Genomic DNA, 16,872 nt, shown 5'->3' with positions numbered 1-16,872 from the left:
CAGAGACCTGCTCTGACCTGGAGGCAGGACTGGAACCACTGTGGAGGGGTGCACAACCCAGGCTGCTGCAGTTTATAGCAGCACGGACAGAAAAGGAGACAGTACAGCCTAGAGAGCTCACTGAAGAACAGACTGCGGTCTCTCTGCTCTGAGGAAGAGTGTTGGAAATGGTCTCTTCTGCTCTGACTCATGAAAGAGACATGAGAAGCCCCCAGGGAAAGCTGCCAGAGAACAAAACCCCAAAAACTGATTCCTGCTGAGCCCATCCCCCACAACAGGGGAGCAGGCAACACCACCCAAACAGGGTTGCCTGAGTAACGGCGCAGCAGGCCCCTCCCCCAGAAGACAGGTTGGGAAAACAAGAGGCTAGCAACCCTAAGGCCCCAATAAAACAGGTGCATTTTGCTTGGATTCTGATCAATAATTTAGGTTCTATACATTCCCTCAAACACCCATCAACAAATGACTAAGAGGAGGAGCCCCCAAAATATAAAAGACTCGGAGATTATGACTTCTACTGCAGATTTACAAATAGATGCAGATATAACCAAGATGTCAGAGATGGAATTCAGGTTAGCAATTTTGAAGTCAATGGCTAGAATGGAGAAATCCATTAATGGCAACATAGAGTCTCCAAGGGCAGAAATGAAAGCTGAATTGGCAGAACTTAAAAATGCTATCATTGAGATCCAATCCAATCTAGATAATCTAACAGCTAGTGTAAGTGAGGGAGAAGAATGAATAAGTGACCTAAAATACAATATAATAGATAAAAAGGGAAAAGAGGAGGCCAGGGGAAAACAACTCAGAATCCATGAAAATAGAATCAGAGAAATAAGTGACACCATGAAGTGCTCCAGTGTCAGAATAATTGGAATCCCAGAGGGAATGGAGAGAGAGAGGACTAGAAGATGTATTTGAGCAAATCGTAGCTGAGAACTTCCCTAATCTGGGGAAGGAAACAAACAATGCTTTAAAACTGGAATTCAATCACAAGAAAAACTTTGGCAGAAATTCAAACACTTGGAAGCTAAAGACTACTCTTCTCTAGAAAGTTTGAGTCAACCATGCAATTAAAGAAGAACTTAAACAATTCATGGTATCCAATGAGAATGAAAACACATCGATCCAAAATCTATGGGATACTGCAAAGGCGCTCCTAAGGGGGAAATACATAGCCATCCAAACCTCACTCAAAAAAATAGAAAAATTGGGTGCCAGGGTGGCTCAGTTGGTTAAGCGACTGCCTTCGGCTCAGGTCATGATTCTGGAGTCCTGGGATCAAGTCCCACATCGGGCTCCCTGCTCAGCAGGGGGTCTGCTTCTCCCTCTGACCCTCCCTATCTCATGTGCTCTCTCTCTCTCATTCTCTCTCTCAAATAAATAAATAAAATCTTAAAAAAAAAAAGGAAAAAGAAAAAGAAAAATCCCGAATTCACCAACCCACTCTATACCTTAAAGAACAAGAGAAAAAGCAACAAATGATGGATTCCTGGGGGAATTCTATTAAACATTCAAAGAAGAAATAATACCTATTCTCCTGAAGTTGTTTCAAAAAATAGAAACAGAAGGAAAACTTCCAAACTCATTTTATGAGGCCAGCATTACCTTAATCCCCAAACCAGGCAAAGACCCCAACAAAAAGGAGAATTTCAGACCAATATCCCTGATGAATATGGATTCCAAAATCCTCAACAAAATCCTAGTAATAGGATCCAACAATACATTAAAAGGATCATCCACCACCACCAATTGAGGTTTATCCCCAGGATGCAAGGGTGGTTCAACATTCACAAATAAATGAATGTGATAGAACACATTAATAAGAGGAGGGAGAAGAACCATATGGTCCTCTCAGTTGATGCATAAAAAGCATTTGACAAAATACAACATCCTTTCCTGATCAAAACTCTTCAGAGTATAGGGATAGAGGGAACATTCCAAAAGTTCATAAAATCCATCTATGAAAAGCCAACAGCGAATATCATCCTCAATGGGGAAAAGCTGAGAGCCTTTCCCTTAAGATCAGGAACACGTCAAGGATGCCCACTCTTGCCACTATTGTTCAACATAGTACTAGAAGTCCTGGCAACAGCAATCAGAAAACAAAAAGAAATAAAAGGTATTCAAATTGGCAAAGAAGTCAAACCCTCTCTTTTCACAGACGACATGATACTTTATGTGGAAAACCCAAAAGACTTCACCGCAAATTACTAGAACTCATACAGCAATTCAGTAATGGGCCAGGATACAAAACCAATGCACAGAAATCGGTTGCTTTCTTATACACTAACAATACAACTGTAGAAAGAGAAATTAAAGAAATGATTCCATTTACAATAGCACCAAAAACCATAAGAGACCTCGGAATAAACCTAACCAATGAGGTAAAGGATCTATACTCTTGGAACTACAGAACACTCATGAAAGAAATTGAAGAAGACTCAAAAAGATGGAAAAATATTCCATGCTCATGGATCGGAAGAATAAACATTGTTAAAATGTCTATGCTACGCAGAGCAATATATAACTTCAATGCCATCCTGATCAAAATTCCAGTGACATTTTTCAAACTGCTGGAACAAACAATCCTAAAACTTGTATGGAATCAGAAAAGACCCTGAATCACCAAGGAAATATTGAAAAAGAAAACCAAAGCTGGGGGCATCATGTTGCCCGATTTCAAGCTCTATTACAAAGCTGTGATCACCAAGACAGCATGGTACTGGCACAAAAACAGACATACAGACCAATAGAACAGAAAAGAGAACCTAGATATGTACCCTCAACTCTATGGTCAAATAATCTTTGACAAAGCAGGAAAAAATATGCAATGGAAAAAAGACAGTCTCTTCAATAAATGGTGCTGGGAAAATTGGACAGCCACATGCAGAAGAATGGATCTCGACCATTCTCTAACACCACTCACAAAGATATACTCAAAGTGGATGAAAGACCTCAATGTGAGACAGGAATCCATCAAAATCTTAGAGGAGAACACAGGCAATAACCTCTTTGACATTGGCCACAGCAACTTCTTTCAGGATACATCTCCAAAAACTAGTGAAACAAAACCAAAAATGAACTTTTGGGTCTTCATCAAGATAAAAATCTTCTGCACAGCAAAGGAAACAGTCAACAAAACAAAGAGGCAACCCACTGAATGGGCGAAGATATTTGCAGAGGACACTATAGCTAAAAGCCTGGTATCCAAGATCTGTAAATAACTTCTCAAACTCAACACCCAAAAAACAAATAATCAACTCAAGGAGTGGGCAGAAGATATGAAAAGATACTTCTCTGAAGAAGATATACAAATGGCTAACAGACACGTGAAAAAATGCTCATCATTATTAGCCATCAGGGAAATTCAAATCAAAACCACATTGAGATACCACCTTACATCAGTTAGAATGGCAAAAATGGACATGTCAAGAAAAAACAAATGTTGGAAAGGTTGTGGAGAAAGGTGAACCCTCTTACACTGTAGGTGGGAATAAAAGTTGGGACAGCCACTTTGGAAAACAGCGTGAAGGTTCCTCAAAAATTTAAAAATAGAGCTACCCTATGACCCAGCAATTGCACTCCTGGGTATTTACCCCAAAGACACAGATGTAGTGAAAAGAAGGGCCATATGCACCCCTATGTTCATAGCAGCAATGTCCGCAATAGCCAAACTGTGGAAAGATCTGAGATGCCCTTCACAGATGAATGGATCAAGGAGTTGTGGTCCAAATATACAATGGAATATGACTGAGCCTTCAGAAAGGATGAATACACAACTTTTACCTCAGCATCAAGGGGACTGGAGGAGATTATGCTAAGTGAAATAAGTCAATCAGAGAAAATCAATTATCATATGGTTTCACTTATTTTTGGAACATAAGAAACAGCATGGAGGACATTAGGAGAAGGAAGGGAAAAATGAGGGGGGGCGGGATTTGGAAGGAGAGATGAACCATGAGAGACTATGGACTCTGAGAAACAAACAGGGTTTTAGAGAGGAGGCGGGAAGGGGGATGGGTTAGCCCAGTGATGGGTATTAAGGAGTGCATGTACTTCATGGAGCACTGGGTATTATACAAAAACAATGGATCGTGGATCACCACATCAAAAATAACGATATATTATATGGTGACTAGCATAACATAATAAAATAAAATTTAAAAAGACGGACATAAAGAATTTAGCAGATAAGCAAAAGCTAAAGGAGTTTGTGAACATTAAAATAGTTCTGTAAGAACTATTTAAGGGGACGTTTTGAGTGGGAAAGAAAGAGAAAAGTAGCAAAGACTAGGAAGGAGAATGGGCAATCTACAGGACACTAATTTTACAGATAATTCAATGGCACCATATTCATATCTACTGCATAGCTGGTGCATAATTACCATAATTACTCTGAATGTAAATGGACTAAATGCTCCAATCAAAAGAGATAGGGAATCAGAATGGGTCAAAGACAAGACTCATCAATATTCTCCTTACAGGAGACTTAGTTTCAACCAAAGACATTTCCAGATTGAAAGTGAGGGGGTGGAAAACCATTCACTGTGCTTATGGACATAAAAAAAAGTTGGAGTGGCCATACTTATATCAGACAAATTAGACTTTAAACCAAAGATGTAATAAGAGATAAATTCCTCTATCATAATAAAGGGGTCTATCTAACAACGATATCTAACAATTGTAAATATTTATGCCCCTAACTTAAGAGCAGCCAAATATATAAATCAATGAAAAACTAACTTAAAGAAACTCACAGATAATAACACAATAATAGTAGGGAACTTTAACAGTCTGGTCAAGCATTGGACAGATCATCTAAGCAGGGGCTTAACAAGGAAACAAGAGCTTTGAATGGCACACTGGACCAAGTGAATTTAACAGATTTATACAGAGCAGTCTGGCCTAAAGCCACAGAATACACATTATTTTCAAGTGCACAAGGAACACTCTCTGGAATATATCACATACTGAGTCACAAATCAGGGCTCAAATGGTACAAAACGATTGGGATCATACCATGCATATTTTCAGACCACAATGCTATGAAACCTGAAGTCAACCACAAGAAAAAAGTTGGAAGGACTGCAATACATGGAGGTTAAAGAACATCCACTAAAGAATGAATAGGTAAACCAGGACATTAGAGAAGAATTAAAAGAATACATGGAACATGGAATGATAATAAGACAGTCCAAAATCTTTGGAATGCAACAAAGGCCACCCTAAGAGGGAAGTGTATAGCAGTGGTCCTTTCTCTAGAAACAAAAAAACTCTCAAATGCAAAACCTAACCTTACATGTAAAGGAGCTGGAAAAAGAACAGCAAATAAAGCCTATATCCAACAGGGGAAGGGAAATAAAGATTAGATTATAAATAAAAGATATAAAACAAAGAAACAACGAGTAAACCATATCAATATAAAACAAAGAAACAATGAGTAAAACATATCAACCACAATAGGAGCTGGCTTTTTCAAAGAAAAAAGTTGATAAATCTCTAGCCAGACTTATTGGAAGAAAAGAGAAAGGATCCAAATAAATAAAATCATGAAAGAAAGGGGAGAGATCACAATCAACACTGCAGAATTACAATTATAAGAGAATATTATGAGCAATTAAATGCCAACAAATTAGAAAATCTGGAAGAAATGGACAAATTCCTAGAAACATATTAACCTAAAAGCAGGAAGAAATAGAAAATCTGAACAGGCCCATAACCAGCAAAAATATTGAATCAGTAGTCTCAAATCTCCCAACCAACAAGAATCCAGGGTCGAATGTCTTCCCAGGGAATTTTACTGAACATTTAAAGAAGAGTTCACCCTATTCATCTGAAGCTGTTCCAAATAATAGAAATGGAAGGAAAACTTCCAAACTCCTACTATCAGGCCAGCATTACCTTGACTCTAAAACAAGACAAAGACCTGCTGAAAGAATTACAGACCAATATTCCTGATAAACATGAATGCAAAAATTCTCATCAAGATACTAGCTAATCGAATACAACACTATGTTAAAATGATTATTCAACATGACCAAGCAGGATTTATTCCTGGGCTGCAGGGGTGGTTCAATATCCACAAAACAATCACTGTGATACACCACATTAATAAAAGAAAGGATAAGAACCATATAATCCCTAAATGGAAACAGGAAAAGCCTTTGACAAAATACCTCTTTTCTTGATAAAAACCCTCACAGAAGTAGGGATTGAAGAATCATACATTGGGATACGTGGGTGGCTCAGTAGGTTAAGTGTCTGCCTTTGGCTCCGGTCAAATCCCAGGGTCCTGGGATCAAGTCCCATATTGAGCTCCTTGCTCAGCAGGGAGACTGTTTCTCCCCCTGTCTCTCCCCCTGCTCATGCTTGCTCTCATGCTCTTTCTCTCTCTCTCTGAAATAAATAAATAAAATCTGAACTAACATACACCAACATCATGAAGACCATATATGAAAGACCCACAACTAATGTCATACTCAATGGGGAAGAACTGATAATTTGCCCCCTAATTCAGAAGTAAGACAGGGATGTCCACTCTCACCACTGCCATTCAACATTGTATTGGAAGTCCTAGCCTAGCAATCAGACAAGAAAAGAGATAAAAGGCATCTGAATCAGCAAGGAAGAAGACAAACTTTCACACTTTGCAGATGACATGATAGTTTATGTAGAAAACCTGAAAGACTCCACCAAAATATTGCTAGAACTTATAGAGGAATTCAGCAATGTCACAGGATATAAAATCAATGCAGAGAAGCCTGTGAATTTCCAAAAAACAATAATGAAAGAGAAATCAAGGAACCAATCCCATTTCAATTGGACCCAACCCATAAGATACCTAGGAATAAAACTAACCGAAAGTGTATAAGATCTGTACTCTGAAAACTATAGAACACTTACCGGGCATCTGGGTGGCTTAGTCAGTTGAGCATCCCACTATTGATTTCAACTCGTCATGATCTCAGGGTTGTGAGATCAAGCCTTGCATCAGCCTCCATGCTCAGCATGGAGTTTGCTTGTGATTCCCTCTCTCCTTCTCTCTCTCCCCTTTCCCCTACTCTTGTTTTCTCAAAATAAATGAATAAAATCCTTAAAAAAAAAAAAACTGCACTACACTTATGAAGGAAAATGAGGAAGACACAAAGAAATGGAAAGACATCCCATGCTCATAGTTTGGAAAAACCAACATTGTTAAAAATGACTACAGCTCCCAAAGCAATCTATACATTCGGTATAATCCTCATCACCATAACACCAGCATTTTTCCACAGAGGTAGAGCAAACAACCCTAAAATTTATATGGAATGAGAAAACAAACAAACAAACAAACCCTGAATAGCCAAAGTAATGTTGAAAAAGCAAAGCAAAGTGGAAGGCATTACAATCCCACACTTCAAGCTATATTACAAAATTATAATCATCCATACAGTAAGGTAGGGCACAAAAACAGACACGTAGATCAATGGAACAGAATAGAGACCCCAGAAATGGACCCTCAGCTCTATAGTCAAATAATCTTGAACAGAGCAGGAAAGAATATCCAATAGAAAAAAGACAGTCTCTTCAGAAAATGGTATTGGGAAAAGTGGATAGCAACATTTGGAAGAATGAAATTGGAGCACTTTCTTACACCAAACACAAAAAATAAATTCAAAATGAATGAAAGACCAAAATGTGAAACAGAAATCCCATCACAACCCTAGAGAGAACACATGCAACAAACTCTCTTACATCACCCACAGCAACTTCTTACTAGACACCTTGCCAGGGAAAGAAAAGAAAAAATGAGCTATTGGAACCTCATTAAGATAAGAGGCTTCTGCACAGGTAACAAAATAATCAACAGAACTAAAAGGCAACCTACGGAATGGAAGATATTTGCAAATGACATATCGGATAAAGGGTTAGTATCCAAAATCTATAAAGAACTTATCAAACTCAACACAAGAAATGGGCAGAAGACAGAAATAGAATTTCTACAAAGACTTACAAATGGCTAACAGACCATGAAAAAAATTTCACATTACTCATAATCAGAGAAATACAAATCAAAACCACAATGAGATACCACCCCACAGCAGTCAGAATGGCTAAAATGAACAACTCAGAAAATAACAGATGCTGGTGAGGATGTGGAGAAAGGGGAACCCTCCTACACTGTTGGTGGGAATGCAAACTGGTGAAGCCATTCTGGGAAACTATGGATTTTCTTCAAAAAGTTAAAAATACAACTATCCTTTGACCCAGGCATTACAGTACTCAGTTTTTATCCAAAAGGTACAAAAATAATGATTCAAAGGGGCATAGGAATCCCAGTGTTTATAGAAGCACTATGCACAATAGCCAAAACAGGGAAAGAGCCCAAATGTCCGTCAATGGATAAAGAATGGATATATATCCATTCTTGGACGAGTAATATTCCATTGAGGAATACTGAGGAATAAGTAATATTCCATTGAATGTATTACTCAGCCTTTAAAAAGAATAAAATCTTGTCATTTGCAACAACGTGGATGGAACTAGAGGTTATTATGTCAAGTAAATAAGTCAGTCAGAGAAATACAAATAGCATATGATTTCACTCATATGTGGAATTTAAGAAACAAAACAGATGAACATTGTGGATGGGAAGGAAAAATGAAATAACAATAGAGAGAGCAACAAACCATAAGAAACTCTATAGAGAAGAAACTGAGGGTTGCTGGAAGGGAGGTTTGTAGGGAAAGGGGTAATTGGGTAATGGGCATTAAGGATGGCCCTTGATTGAATGAGCACTGGGTGTTATATGCAACTGATGAATCACTAAATTCTACCCCTGGAACTAAAAACAAAGAGGGAGGAGGAGTAGAAGGAGAAGGAGAGGAAAGGAAAGGAGAAGGGCTAGGGGAATGGGAAGAGAAAGAAGAAGATGAGGAGGAGGAGGAAACAAAGGATTTGGGGGGGGGGGATATGTACATGGTCTTGTGCTGCTCATGCCTACAAGCAAGTGAATCTAGAATCTGGAGAATTTTCATTCCCTTCTCTATGTACACTTTCCAGTGTGGATATACATAGAACACTTCTGTATGACCTTCATATTGATCAAAAGATTTACAGAGAACTATGTACGACAGGAACACTTGAATGCATGTCTCTACACACAAATGAAGATAAACACAGTATTGAAAGCCTTTTTTATTATACAGATAAAGCCATGGAAAGCCATAAGGATGAATTTACCATTATTCCTGTACTAGTTGGAAGTCTGAATGATTCAAAAGAACAGCAATCGGGAAAACTCTTCAGTAGGTATCTAGCTGATCCTAGTCAGCTGTTTGTGTTGTCTTCTGATTTCTGTTATTGGAGTCCAAGTTTTCATTACAGTTACTATGATGAATCCTGGGGGAGATTTATAGGTCCATTGAAAACTAGATAAAATGGATATGGGTATTATAGAACACTTTGACCCCATATCTTTTAGCAATTACTTGAAGAGATACCATAAAATTATATATTGAAAGCATCCCATATGTAGGGGTGTTATTAGACGCTATCACAGTGCTCCAGAAAATGGACTGAATGAGTTTTCCTTTTTGAAATATGACCAGTCAAGCTAGTGTAGAAACTGGCCAGACAATTTAGTGAGTTATGCAGAGGAAGAACTCATAGTCCACTGAATCTCTGAATCCTCAAGGATGCCACCTACATATACTCACTCTCCGTCCAGGAGCCTAGCCTAGCTTGTATATACTCTAATTTCAGAACAGTTTTGTAAAGTGTACACAAACAAAACAAAAGGGTGGAAGATTTTTAGTAAAGAAATTGCATTGATTTAAAAGGGGAGGGGGGCATGAACATACACCTGCCAGTCTTAAACACTGCCAAAAGACTAAAGAGATAATGCTTCCCAATGTTTTTTAGACCAAAGTCTCATGGTAGAAGAAAGAAACTTACAGGCCAATATCCATTAAAAATATAGGCAAGGAGGCATAAAAGGGTCAAGTCATGGGACGAAGCAAGATGGCAGAGGAGTAGGAGACCTGGATTTCATCTGGTCCCAGGAATTCAGCTGGATAGGGATCAAACCATTCTGAACACCTATGAACTCAACAAGAGATTGAAGAAAGGAATAGCAACAATTCTCTGAACAGAAAAGTGACCACTTTCTGGAAGGTAGGACGTGCAGAGAAGTGAATCTGAGGCGATATTCGGGAGGATAGACGGCAGAGGAAGGGGCCTCCATTGGCCACTTCTGGCAAGTGATAGAGCAGCAAGCACAAAATCGGAACTTTTAGAAGTTGGCTCCACTGAGGGACGTTGATCCAGTGGATAAGTGGGGGGTGGAACCCTCAGTGGGACAGTGCGGTTTCAGGACCCTCGGGGTCACAGAAAGTCCGGGGGTGCCTGACTGCGGCAGAGCTCCCAGGTATTGGAGTGGGGAACCCAGCTGTGGAGACAGAGCTGAGGCATGACCTCTGAGCTCAGGGTTGCCATAAACCGTGATCCATGGCACAGTCGGGCCCCTGATCCTCCAGCAGGGACACAACAAGTGGCAGATCTGGGGAGACTCCCCTTCCTTCCCCAGGAGGAGTGCTATGGGATCCCACTGCGGGGATATGTGGGATTTGGAGACTCCACATGGGGTCGTGTGCCAGAGATAGAAACGCTCTGTCACAGGCCGGGTGAGCACAGAGTGTGGCTGGAGACCAGGGAGATGGGAGTAACTGACTGCTTTTCTCTGGGGGAGCACTTAGGAGTAGGGCCCTGATTTCTCAGCCTCTCTGTGGCAGAGATTGAGAGGCCGCCATTTTCACTCTCCTCCTCCAAAGCTGTACCAAAAGCTTGCAGGGAAAAAAATCTCCCGAGAGCAAACCCGAGCAGATTACCTAGCCCAGACCAGCAAGGGTGGGGCAATTCCGCCTCCAGCAAAGAAATTTGGGAACCATGGTAACAGGCGCCTACCCCAGAATATCAGCAAGAACAGCCAGCCAAGACCAAGTTTACCGATCATTGAGAATGGCAGAACTCCAGAGCTAGGGGAATAATGCACATAAAATTCATGGCTTTTTAAACCATGATTCTTTAGTTTTTCAAAGTTAATTTTTTTTTAAATTTTTCTTTTTCCCTTTTCCACCAACATCTTATCAATCCCTTTTTTAAAAAAATCTTTTTTTGTTTTTCATTTTTAGAGATATATTCTATCCCTTCATAGTAGTTACACTTAATTTTGGTGTATATATATATATATATGTTGTTCTCTCTTTAAGATTTTGATATAGTTACTTCAAACAGATCAAAATATACCCTAAATCTCTAGTGTACAGATTTATTCTAGTCTCCTGCCTGATCACATTCTCTCCCTTTTTATTCTTTTTTCTAAATCCTCTTCTTTCTTTTTTTTTAACCAACATCTTATCAATTCCTTTTATAAAATCTTTTATAATTTTCATCTTTACAGTCATATTCCATGCCTTCATCATAAAAACCCTTATTTTTGTACATATATAAGTTTTTCTTTCTTTAAAATTTTGGGAGGCACTTTCTTCTAACAGACCAAAATATGCCCAAAATCTAGTGTCTGGCACTGATCTATGCACCAGTCTAATCATATTTGATCATATTCTGTATTTTTGGTTTTGTTTTGTTTTTGTTTGTTTTATCTTTATCTTTTTCTTTTTTCTTCTTTCCTTTTCTTTTCCCCCAGTTTCAGGTCTCTTCTGATTTGTTGGTGTATATTTTCTGGGGACATTGTTACACTGTTAGCATTTTGTTGTCTCATTCATCTATTTTTCTCTTGGCGAAATGACAAGATGGAAAAAAAAAAAGAACAAGAGGCAGTATCAACTGCCAGGGACCTAATCAATACGGTCATTAGTAAGATGCTGGAATGAGGGCTCAGAATGTTGATTTTAAAGATACTAGCTAGGCTTGAAAAAACATTGAAGTAATTAGAGAAACCCTTCCTGGAGAAATAAAAGAACTAAAATCTAACCAAGTCAAAAGCAAAAAGGCAATTAATGAGGTGCAATCAAAAATGGGGGTGCAAATTGCTAGGATAAATGAGGCAGAAGAGTGAACTAGTGATATAGAAGACCAAATGATGGAAAATAAAGAAGTTGAGAAAAAGAGAGATAAACAACTACTGGATCACAAGGGCAGAATGCGACAGCTAAGGGATACCATAAGACGAACAACATTAGAATAACTGGGATCCCAGAAGAAAAAGAAAGAGAGAGAAGGGCAGAAGGTATATTGGAGCAAATTGTAGCAGAGAACTTTCTTAATTTGGGGAAGGAAACAGGCATCAAAATCCAGGAGGCACAGAGAACCCCTCTCAAAATAAGTAAAAATAACTCAACACCCCAACATCTAATAGTAAAACTTACGAGTCTCAAAGACAACCAGAAAATCCTGAAAGCAGAGAGAGGACATCTGTAACATATAAGGGTAGAAACATTAGATTGGCAACAGACCTATCCACAGTGACCTGGCAGGCCAGAAAGGACTGACATGATATATTCAGAGCACTAAATGAGAAAAATATGCCGCCAAAAATACTGTATCCAGCTAGAGATAGAAGGAGAGATAAAAAGCTTCCAGGACAAACAAAAACTAAAGGAATTTGCAAACACAAAACTAGGTCTACAAGAAATATTGAAAGGGGTCCTCTAGCAAAGAGAGAGTCTAAAAGCAGCATAGACCAGAAAGGAATACAGACAATATACAGTAACAGTCAGCTTACAGGCAATACAATGCAACTTCGTATCTTTCAATAGTTACCGGAATGTAAATGGGCTAAATGCCTCCATTCAAAAGACACAGGCTATCAGATAGGATTAAAAAAAAAAAAAAAAAAAAGACCCATTTATATGCTGTCTGTAAGAGACTCATTTTAGACTCAAAGACACCCCCAGATTGAAAGTGAGGGGGTGGAAAACCATTTACCATGATAACAGACACCAAAAGAAAGCTGGGTGGCAATCCTTATATCAGACAAGTTACATTTTAAACCAACGACTATAATAAGAGTTGAAAAAGGACACTGTATCCTACTTAAAGGGTCTATCCAACAATAAGATCTAACAACTGTAAATATCTATGCCCCTAACATGGGAGCAGCCAATTATATATGCCAATTAATAACAAAAGCAAAGAAACACATCAACAACAATACAATAATACTGGGGGACTTTAACACCCCCCTCACTGAAATGGACAGATCATCTAAGCAAAAGATCAACAAGGAAATAAAGACTTTAAATGACACACTGGACCAAATGGACTTCACAAATATATTCAGAACATTCCATCCCAAAGCAACGGAATACACATTCTTCTCTAGTGCTCATGGAACATTCTCCAGAATAGATCACATCTTAGGTCACAAATCAGGTCTCAACCAGTACCAAAAGATTGGGATCATTCCCTGCATATTTTCAGACCACAGTGCTTTGAAAGTAGAATTCAATCACAAGAGGAAAGTCAGAAAGAACTCAAATACATAGACACTAAAGAGCATCCTACTAAAGAAGGAATGGGTCAACTAGGAAATTAAAGAAGAATTTTAAAAATTCATGAAAACCAATGAAAATGAAAACACAACTGTTCAAAATCTTTGGGATGCAGCAAACGCAGTCCTAAGAGGAAAGTACATAGCAATACAAGCCTTTCTCAAGGAACAAGAAAGGTCTCAAATACACAACGTAACCCTACACCTAAAGGAGCTGGAGAAAGAACAGCAAATAAAGCCTAAACCCAGCAGGAGAAGAGAAATAATAAAGATCCAAGCAGTAATTAATGAAATAGAAACGAAAAGAACAGTAGAACAGATCAATGAAACTAGAAGCTGGTTCTTTGAAAGAATTAACAAGATTGATAAAAACCCCTGGCCAGACTTATCAAAAGATAAATGACCCAAATCAACAAAATCATGAATGAAAGAGGAGAGATCACAACCAACACAAAAGACTACAAACAATTATAAGAACATATTATGAGCAAATATAGATAATCTTTATTTATATTTATTTAGATAATAATTAGATAATCTGGAAGAAATGGATACATTCCTAGAGATGGATCAACTACCAATACTGAACCAGGAAGAAATAGAAAACCTGAACAGACCTATAACCACTAAGGAAATTGAAGCAGTCATCAAAAATCTCCCAACAAACAAAAGCTCCGGGCCAGATGACTTCCCAAGGGAATTCTACCAAACATTTCAAGAAGAATTAATACCTGTTCTACTGAAACTGTTCCAAAAAATAGAAATGGAAGAAAACTTCCAAACCCATTTTATGAGGCAACCATTACCGTGATCCCCAAACCAGAAAAAGACCCCATCAAAAAGGAAAATTACATACTAATATCCTTGATGAACATGGAAGCAAAAATTCTCACCAAAATACTAGCCAATAGGATCCAACAGTACATTAAAAGGATTATTCACCACGACCCAGTGGGATTTATCCCTGGGCTGCAAGGTTGGTTCAACAGCCACAAATCAAATCAATCAATACAATGCATTAACAAAAGAAAGAACAAGAACCATATGATCCTCTCAATAGATGCAGAAAAAGCATTTGACAAATTATATCCTTTCTTGATCAAAACTATTCAGAGTATAGGGATAGAGGGTATATACCTCAATATCATAAAAGCTATCTATGAAAAACCCACAGCGAATATCAGTCTGAATGGGGAAAAACTGAGAGCTTTCCCCCTAAGGTCAGGAACATGGCAGGGATGTCCACTATCACCACTGCTATTCAACATAGTATTAGAAGTCCTAGCCACAACAATCAGACAACAAAAAGAAATCAAAGGCATTCAAATCAGAAAAAAGAAGTCAAACTCTCACTGTATGCAGATGATATGATACTTTATGTGGAAAACACAAAAGACTCCACCCCAAAATTGCTAGACCTCATACAGGAATTCAGTAAAGTGGCAGGATATAAAATCAATGCACAGAAGTCAGTGGCATTCCTATACACCAATAACAAGACAAAAGAAAGAGAAATTAAGGAGTCGATCCCATTTACAATTGCACCCAAAACCATAAGATACCTAGGAATAAATCTAAATAAAGAGGCAAAGAATCTGTATTCCGAAAAGTATAAAATACTCATGAAAGAACTGAGGAAGACAGAAAGAAATGGAAAAATGATCCGTGCTCATGGACTGGAAGAACAAATATTGTGAAGATGTCAGTGTTACCTAGAGCAATCTACACATTCAATGCAGTCCCTATCACAATACCATCCACTTTTTTCAAAGAAATGGAACAAATAATCCTAAAATTTGTATGGAACCAGAAAAGATCCTGAGTAACCAGAGGAGTGTTGGAAAAACAAAGCAAAGCCGGCGACATCACAATTCCGGACTTCCAGCTCTATTACAAAGCTGTCATCATCAAGTCAGTATGGTACTGGCACAAAAACAGACACATAGATTAATGGAACAGAATAGAGAGCCCAGAAATGGATCCTCAACTCTATGCTCCACTAATTTTCGACAAAGCAGGAAAGAATGTCTAACGGCAAGAGACAGTCTCTTCAACAAATGGTGCTGGGAAAATTGGACAGCTACATGCAGAAGAATGAAACTGGAATATTTCCTTACACCACACACAAAATAGACTCCAAATGGTTGAAAAACCTCAATGTGAGACAGGAGTCCATCAAAATCCTAAAGGAGAACACAGGCAGCAACCTCTTCGACCTCAGCCTCAGCAACTTCTTCCTAGAAACATCGCCAAAGGCAAGGGAAGCAAGGGCAAAAATGAACTATTGGGACTTCATCAAGATAAAAAGCTTTTGCAAAGTAAAGGAAACAGTCAACAAAACCAAAAGACAACCGACAGAATGGGAGAAGATATTTGCAAATGACACATCAGATAAAGGGCAAGTATCTAAAATCTATAAAGAACTTATCAAACTCAACACCCAAAGAACAAAGAATCCAATCAAGAAATGGGCAGAAGATATAAACGGACATTTTCCCAAAGATGACAACCAAATGGCCAACAGACACATGAAAAAGGGCTCAACATCTCTAGGCATCAGGGAAATCCAAATCAAAACCTCAATGAGATATCACCTAACAACAGTAAGAATGCCTAAAATTAACAAGTCAGCAAATGACAGATGTTGGCGGGGATGCGGAAAAAGGGGAGCCCTCCTACACTGTTGCTGGGAAAGCAAGCTGGTGCAGCCACTCTGGAAAACAGTATGCAGGTTCTTCCAAAAGTTGAACATAGAGCTACCATACGACCCAGCAATTGGACTATTGGGTATCTACCCCAAAGATACAAATCCAGGGACACGAATGGGTACGTGCACTCTGATGTTTATGGCAGCAATGTCCACAATAGCCAAACTGTGGAAAGATGTGCATCAACAGATGAATGGATAAAGAAGATGTGGTATATATATACAATAGAATATTATGCAGCCATCTAAAGGAATGAAATCTTGTTATTTGCAATGACATGGATGGAACTGGAGGGTGTTATGCTGAGTGAAATAGTCAATCAGAGAAAGACATATATTATGTGATAACACTCATATGAGGAATTCTTCATCTCAGGAATCAAACTGAGGGTTGCTGCAGTGGTGGGGGGTGGGAGGGATGGGGTGGCTGGGTGATAGACATTGGGGAGTGTATGTGCTATGCTGAGCGCTATGAATTGTGAAAGACTACTGAATCACAGATCTGTGCCTCTGAAACAAATAATCCATTATATGTTGAAGAAGAGGAAGAGGAAAAAGAAGAAGAAGAAGAAGAAGGAGGAGGAGGAGAAGAAGAAGGAGAAGGAGAAGGAGAAAGAAGAAGGAGGAGAAGAAGAAGAAGAAGAAGAAGAAGAAGAAGAAGAAGAAGAAG

At 38.7% G+C, this 16,872-nt stretch overlaps 1 pseudogene; it reads left to right on the top strand.

The window, feature by feature from the left end:
* Positions 1-4,417: 4,417 nt before the first annotated feature.
* Positions 4,418-9,662, top strand: LOC118001883 (annotated as a pseudogene).
* Positions 9,663-16,872: the final 7,210 nt, after the last annotated feature.

This window comes from Mirounga leonina, unplaced genomic scaffold (genome assembly GCF_011800145.1).
Source record: "Mirounga leonina isolate KUSES-001 unplaced genomic scaffold, KU_Mleo_1.0 Mir_548, whole genome shotgun sequence".
Classification (NCBI taxonomy): Eukaryota; Metazoa; Chordata; class Mammalia; order Carnivora; family Phocidae; genus Mirounga; species Mirounga leonina.
This window is presented reverse-complemented; position numbering and strand designations above follow the sequence as displayed.